Here is a 7,926-nt window from a genome sequence, read left to right on the forward strand (position 1 = left end):
TCATTAAGATACGGCCACACGCACACGTTTACGCTCACACTGGGAGACAGGAGGCAAATGGCCTGTAGCGCTATCCGCTGCAAATACAGCCACGATGACGACCACGCACACTCGCACATCTGCACACGCTCACATCCGCTCGGAATACGGCGAGGTGTGCACGGACGATGATGTGATGAGTCATTCGTAATGTTTGACCTTGGATGCTTCCTGCGGCGGTGGGCGGGCCTGAAACCACGGCGCTACTGCTCCTCTGTCGGCAGCCAATCGTACTGCAGCAACAGAGCAGCGCCGTAGTCTGATTGGCTCCTGCACACCTGATCAGTCAGACGCATAGTCTTTGTGTTTTGGGGAATCACACTGAGACAGTCCGTCAGTTACATGGGGGTTTGTGTGGTTAGCTGGTGTGTTCGGTGGGGTTTTAGTCATCATTGTTGTCTTTGTCGTCTTCATCTTCGTCTTCATCATTATCTTTGTCGTCTTCATCTTCGTCTTCATCGTTGTTTTTGTCGTCTTCATCTTTATCATCATTGTTGTCTTTGTCGCCTTCATCTGTCGTCTTCATTTTCGTCATCATCGTTGTCTTCGTCATCATCATTTTTGTTCTCTTCATCTTCATCACCATCATTGTCTTTGTCGTGTTCATCTTCATCTTCATCTTCATCACTGTTTTTGTCGTCATCATCGTCGTCTTTGTCATCTTCATTGTTGTATTTGTCATCTTTGTCATCTTCATCATCATCATTGTCTTTGTCGTCTTCATCATTGTCGTCATCATCGTTGTCTTTGTTGTCTTTATCTTTGTCATCTTCATCTTGGTCATCATCGTTGTCTTTGTCATCTTCATCTTCGTCATCATCGTTATCTTTGTCATCTTCATCTTTTCATCTTCATCTTGGTCATCATCGTTGTCTTTGTCGTCTTCATCTTCGTCATCATCGTTATCTTTGTCATCTTCATCTTTGTCAACTTCATCTTTGTCATCTTCATCTTCGTCATCATCATTATCTTTGTCGTCTTCATCTTCGTCATCATAGTTATCTTTGTCGTCTTCATCTTCATCATCATCGTTATCTTTGTCATCTTCATCTTTGTCGTCATTATCTTTGTCATCTTCATCTTGGTCATCTTCATCTTCGTCATCATCGTTATCTTTGTCGTCATCATTATCTTTGTCGTCTTCATCTTCGTCATCATCGTTATCTTTGTCGTCTTCATCTTCATCATCATCGTTATCTTTGTCATCTTCATCTTTGTCATCATCATTATCTTTGTCATCTTCATCTTGGTCATCTTCATCTTCGTCATCATCGTTATCTTTGTCGTCATCATTATCTTTGTCATCTTCATCTTCGTCATCATCATCGTCTTTGTCATCTTTGTTAGCAATTTCTTCTAACATAATCGCAGACGAAACTACTGGTCGGATTTATTTAAAATTTTATTTGTATATTCCTTTGGACAATGTCTATAAAGTTTGTTCAGTTTTGAGAAATTTGACTTTGGCTTTTTTTTTTCAAACTAATTTTTTGCAATATTTAAAATGTTCCTTTCCTTCTAATGGTCCATATTTTGATGGTTTATAACATGTAAATGGCGTAGTTATTATTGATCCCAGATAGAAGTCATATATGGACTGTGATTGGGTGAGCTGAGTTCTCCTCCAGTGAAAGTCCCGCCCACTTCTATAGTTAGATTGATGTGCATCCAGACCACAGGACTGGAACCTAGAACAGACCTGACAACCTCACACATTCAACTGGGGATGGATTCACGTAGAACATGAGATACAGGGACATTGGTTCTATTTTTTTTATTTTTTTTTTATTGTAGCTCTTATGAGACGTCTAACCTGATCGCACTGGGCTGAAATCGTACTCAACAGACTGTAAAATCTACAGTGAAACCTGCCTCACTGACTCACTGAACGGGTTATGCTGATGTAAGGCTTTCTCCATTTTTAGAGGCGTAAAAATGAATCCATTAACACCAGGGTCTTATAGCAACGCACACACTAATGATGACTTAAATAAACACCTTAAACCAGGGTCACATTCAGCCTAATGTGAGCTCAAGTGGGCCGGGCCAGTAAAATAATAACAGTGAAAAAAGTAAAGTCCCATTAAGAATGTTTGCATCTACAAAGTTACCTTAAAAATGTGAACATGAACAACCTGAAATATCTTTAGAAAAATCTGTGCAATTTTAACAATATTATGCCTCAGTTTATCATTTACTTCACATCTTACAGATCACAGTGGATCCACAAATACACAAATAATTTATTAACAGGCAGAATACTGGTCAAATTATACTTTGTAGGTTAATATTTTTCAGGTTATTCATATTTTTTTTGAAAGGATAGTTTGTAAATGTAAACATTTTCATGTAAGTTTACTTTTTTTTAACAGTAAAACAAAGAGAAAAATTAGTAGTTGTACGGAAGAGGATTAGGTTTTATTATGGTATTTTTATGTATTTATGTATTTTTTATTATTATTATTATTATTATTATTATTATTATTATTATTATTATGAGAAAAAAGTCAGAATCCTGTGAAAAAAATCAGAATTCTGAGATTAAAGCCAGAATTCTGAGGAAAAAAAGTCAGCGTTCTGAGAAAGAAGTCAAAATTTTCGTTTATTGTCAGAATTCTGAAAGAAAAAAAGTCAGCATTTTAAGAGAAAAAAGTCAGAATTCTGAGAAAAAAGTCAGCATTGTGAGAGAAAAAAAAAGTCAGAATTCTAAGAAAAAAGTCAGAATTCTGAGGGGAAAAATTCAGCATTCTGAGAAAACAAAGTCAAAATTCTGAGTTTAAAGTCAGAATTCTAAGATTAAAGTCACAATTTGGAGAAAAAAAAAAGTCAGAATTCTGAGTTTAAAGTCACAATTCGGAGATTAAAATCAGAATTCTGAGGAAAAAATGTCAGAATTCTGAGAAAAAGTCAGAATTCTAAGTTTAAAGTCAGAATTTTAGATTAAAGTCACAATTCTGAGATTAAAATCACAATTCTGAGAAAAAAATGTCAGAATTCTGAGAAAAAAAAGGCAGAATTTTGCAAATCTCATAATAATAATGAAAAAATATATTGGATCATAATAATTTTTTTCCCCCGTGGTTCTAATCCTCTTCTGTAGTAGTTGTCATTACTTCTAGGTTCTTACGACAGTATTTAACTGCTCTGATTCACTTCAGATCATATTGGTCTGAATGTGGAACCTGAACTCAAATCACTTTCACATCCTTTATAATGTTGTTAATATCTTCAGTGTAATTTTTGATTAATTTTCACACATTCATCCCACGGGCCGGATCGAACCCTTTTGGCGTGTTGGTTTTGGCCCGCGGTCCGTATGTTTGACATGTCATAGTTTGTCATAGTTTTGTGACTCAGCAGTTTTAGCTCCTGACTCGTCACTTTGTGTTCATTTAATCTAAAACGGTGTTGGTCGTCCGTCATCTGTCTGGTCATTAAATAGACACAGTATGTTTACGAAGGTTCAGACAGCCGATGATCAAACTCATTAAGTCCACATAAAGATACAGTACGTATTATAATAGAACACATTTTCTGTTGATAGAATGAACAGACATGAAAATCTGAAAGCCTTTACACAATGGAGATGTCGCAATGTGAGCGTATGAAGTATAAAGTTGGAATAATTGAGTTTTCAGACACATCACACTTATTAATCCTGTTTCTACACGTCATTAATCACCTTTGAGCAGGTGGAATGATTACATACTGAAGCCCAGTTACACTGTATTGTCACAGTCATTCAGTGAAAAAAGGTAAAAAATAGCCTATTTTATTCCATCTTAATGGGCAACAGTGAGAACGTGTAGTTTCCACGGTAACTATAGAGCCTCTGAACGTCCAAATGGGTCACATCTGACGACCGTGAAAAGATGAAGAACTGCATTTTACACAAAACAGAAAAAATATAAAATATATATCATGAACTGAACATAAAAAAAAACATCTACAACCTTATTTTGTTCATTTTCATTAATTTAATTTAATTTTTTGTTTTGTTTTTGTTCATTGTGTTGCCTATGTTGTTCTTTTTTCTTCAATTTTGTGGCTTATTTTGTTCATGTTACTATTTTATTGATTATTTATTATATACTCTGTTAATTTCATTGATGACTTTGGCTGTTTTTGTTCATTTCATTGCTTATTTTAGTTTTTTTTGTTTTTTTACTTAATTTTAGTAAATTTTTTTCAAGTTATTTATTATTTCATACTTTTTCTATTTATTTTTGTTCATTTTACTCATTATATATAAACCCAGTGTGTCCATCCACTGTCATTGATCCATCTCTATGGGTTTTACTGGTGAATCAATGTTGTAGAAGATGATGGTGTTTCCATGGTAACTATGAAGCCTTTGAACGTCCAAATGGGTCATATCTGATGACTACGAAAAGATGAAGAACTGCATTTTACACAAAACCGAAAGAATATAAAATATATATCATTAACTGAACATTAACTGAACATAAAAACCAACATCTACGGCCTTATTTTGTTCATTTTCATTCAATTTTTTTTTTTAGTTTTTGTTCATTTTGTTTCCTATTTTATTCTTTTTCTTCAATTTTGTGGCTTATTTTGTTCATGTTATTATTTTTGATTATTATATACTCTGTTAATTTCATTGATGACTTGGGCTGTTTTTTTCATTCCATTGCTTATTTTAGTCTTTTTTTTAAAACTTCATTTTAGTCAAATTTTTTTCAAGTTATTTGTTATTTGATACGTTTTCTATTTATTTTTGTTCATTTTATTCATCATATATGAACCCAGTGTGTCCTTCCACTGTCATTGATCCAACTCCATGGATGTTGTAGAAGATGACGGTGTTTCCACGGTAACTACAGAGCCTCTGAACGTCCAAATGGGTCATATCTGATGACCATGAACCGGTGTTAAACAGTTTAGATCAGTAGATGGTTTTGGAAACTGGAGGATGTTTAGGTCTTCGAGGGTTAAAGGAACAATTCTATTAAATTTACAGTTGGTGCAGTTGCTTTTGCACAAATATATCAAAACAATAAAGCTCAAACAAGGAAAACAATGGAAAAAACAACTGTTTATGCAGAAGGAGGATGGGACTGTACATGGAAAGAATCTGTAAAAGCCACTGAAACACTTTTTCACAAACTCTATATGAGATTTATTCAGAATATGACTTTACTTCAAACTCATCTACATGTAAATCGCAAGAAAAAGTGACTTATTCAACAAAAATATCAATAACTGAATGTAAAAACAAGTGTCTTTATCCACTGTCATTGATCCAACTCCATGGGTTTTACTGGTGAATCAGTGTTGTAGAAGATGATTCCATGTTTCCATGGTAACTATGGAGCCTCTGAATATTCAAATGGGTCATATCTGATGACCATGAAAAGATGAAGAACTGCATTTTACACCAATTATTGACATGGATTAATAGGATTAATGGATCAACAGGTGTTTAACAGTTTAGATCAGTAGATGCTTTTGGTCGTCCTCAGCCGTTTAGGTCTGGAAGGGTGTAGGAATATGGTAAAAAAAAAAGAAAAACAAAAACTAAACCTATAATTCTGGTTTGTTCAGAAAAACCATCACGTTCGCTCTCCTCCGTGTTTGTTTTTCTTACCTTCACACTAAATTTTCTTTCTCTGCGTGGAAAAGCGCGAACCGTCTTTTCCGAACGATGGGAAATATCACCGAAAACAGCGTGACGCGCAAACCCCAGCACAGCCTACGAACGGTCACGTGTGTACGGTGCAGATCCACACACAGGTAGATGAAGCACATCTCAGCATCAGTTTTTCATCCACAAAGAGCCCTGAGGTGTTCCACACCTGTCTGCTCCACTCTGCCTCTGCCGCTGGCTTCAGCCGTCCTGTCTGTGTTCACGGATGTCTGCGACACGAGCACAGCACTGTCAGACACAAGGGGGACCAGGCCCAGTTTAACCCTAACCCCTACCCCTTACCCTTACCCCTACCCCATGGCCCTCCCCCTTACCCTTACTGTTTGGCCCTCCGCCTACCCCTTGGCCCTACCCCCCCTTACCCTTACACCTACCCCTTCGCCCTTCCCCTTACCCCTAGCCCTTGGTCTTCCCCCTTACCCCTTGGCGCTCCCCCTTACCCTTGCACCTACCCTTTTGCCCTTCCCCTTACCTCTAGCCCTTGGCCCTCCACCTTACCCCTATTCCTTACCCTTACTGTTTGGCCCTCCGCCTACCCGTTGGCCTTCCCCCTACCCCTTGGCCCTCCCCATTACCCCTACTCCTTGGCCCTACTCCTTGCCCCCCCCCCGCCCCCAAACAAACATTACCCTATGAAATGGGACAACCCGACCAGTTACATCAGCAGCAGTCATCGATGCTGCTATAAACAGATGCAACAACTTTGTTTCCAAAATAATTCCCCATGTTGTCAGCAGCTGTAACCATCTCTGTTCTGTGGGCTTTGGGCATCTTTTTGTGGCTATCGACCGCAAACCACAGAAATGCGATGTGTAACACATTGAAATGGACCATCAATTGATTAAGTTGTTTGGGATTTATTAGTTGACAGTTGATTTGGCCTTGGTTTTTAGATTAGCTGATAGGTCATGAGCTTTTGTGAAGATGCTGCGTCCATCGTCTTTGTTGTCAGTATTAACAATATCACGGGGCTACATTTTTTTTTTAGAAATTATCTGATACATGTACTAAATGTTACATATTTTATAAGATTAATAGGTGTTTGTATCACTTCTTTCGGTTTACTTGAAGCCACATCAAAGTGTCACTGCTGTGTGCTTCAGTGTACATCGAATAAACAAAGGCAACTATAGTTAAGTTTTCATGATTTTCTTTCAGATTTAGTTGAGAAAAAGAAATGGGTCGTCACAGTTCATCAAGATGAGGGACCGAACTTCAGAATCCAATTAGGAAGTACGTTCGTGTGTAACAGTTGTCCTCAACACGGACTTTTCCAGGAAGAGGATTACCAAGGAAACATCAGTGATATTGTGAAGGGATTCAAGAGGTTAAAAGTCCCGACCCGACCCGTGACTAAACACATTGTCTACACAGTAACTCACTTTTAATGGCTTTATTTTTGGCTAAAACACACACCGTCAATAAAACTCTAATATGTGCTGCTCGACGGCATCTGTGGCTGGATAAATGTGCTGCTAAATGTCCAATCAGGAAGTACGTCCGTGTGCAACAGGTGTCCTCAACACCGGCATTTCTGGGAAGAGGATTACCAAGGAAACATCAGCCCACTTGAGACCAAACTGGTCTGTATGTGGCCCCTGAAATAAAATGAGTTTGACAGCCCTGCGCTACATCAGTAATGTCGTTTTTTAAAAAATGTTTTCACCTTCAAAAGGCCGTAGAAATCTTAAAAACCGACATAGGCTGATGCGTACACTGGTGTTGACTGTCGATGCTCCTAATTGGGAAAACATCGGAATCCGTCTTCCAGCAGCAGCTTCCACTCGAAGCCCCTCCAAAGCGCAGACCTCCCGTCTTGACACCAGCCTACACATTTAACTGGAAAAGGGAGCTTTTTGGCAGCCGTCAGGATTGTCGAGGCTAAAGTCTGCTTTGACTTCCTCCTCTGTTCTTGGCAGCGTCGGAGTCTGAACGGCCACCAGGGACTCGTCTTTACTCACCAGGTTCTATTTCTCTGTCTGATGGGAGAGACAGACACAGGGCCGCGAACGCCGCCGGTTAACCCTCTCTTTACCAACGCCAAGAATGTTGTTAGCATTAAGAGTCGGAGGAGCATCAAGGCTACGGGTGCCTCTTTGCATATTTAGCATCTGCTGAATGGGCTGGTATAGACGAATGGATTCACTAAGTTTATGGACAGATGAGTTTGTACGTAGACATTCACAGTAGAACCTCAGAGTACATGACCGTACGTC

The sequence above is a fragment of the Sphaeramia orbicularis genome, chromosome 24, assembly GCF_902148855.1.
Source record: "Sphaeramia orbicularis chromosome 24, fSphaOr1.1, whole genome shotgun sequence".
NCBI lineage: Eukaryota > Metazoa > Chordata > Actinopteri > Kurtiformes > Apogonidae > Sphaeramia > Sphaeramia orbicularis.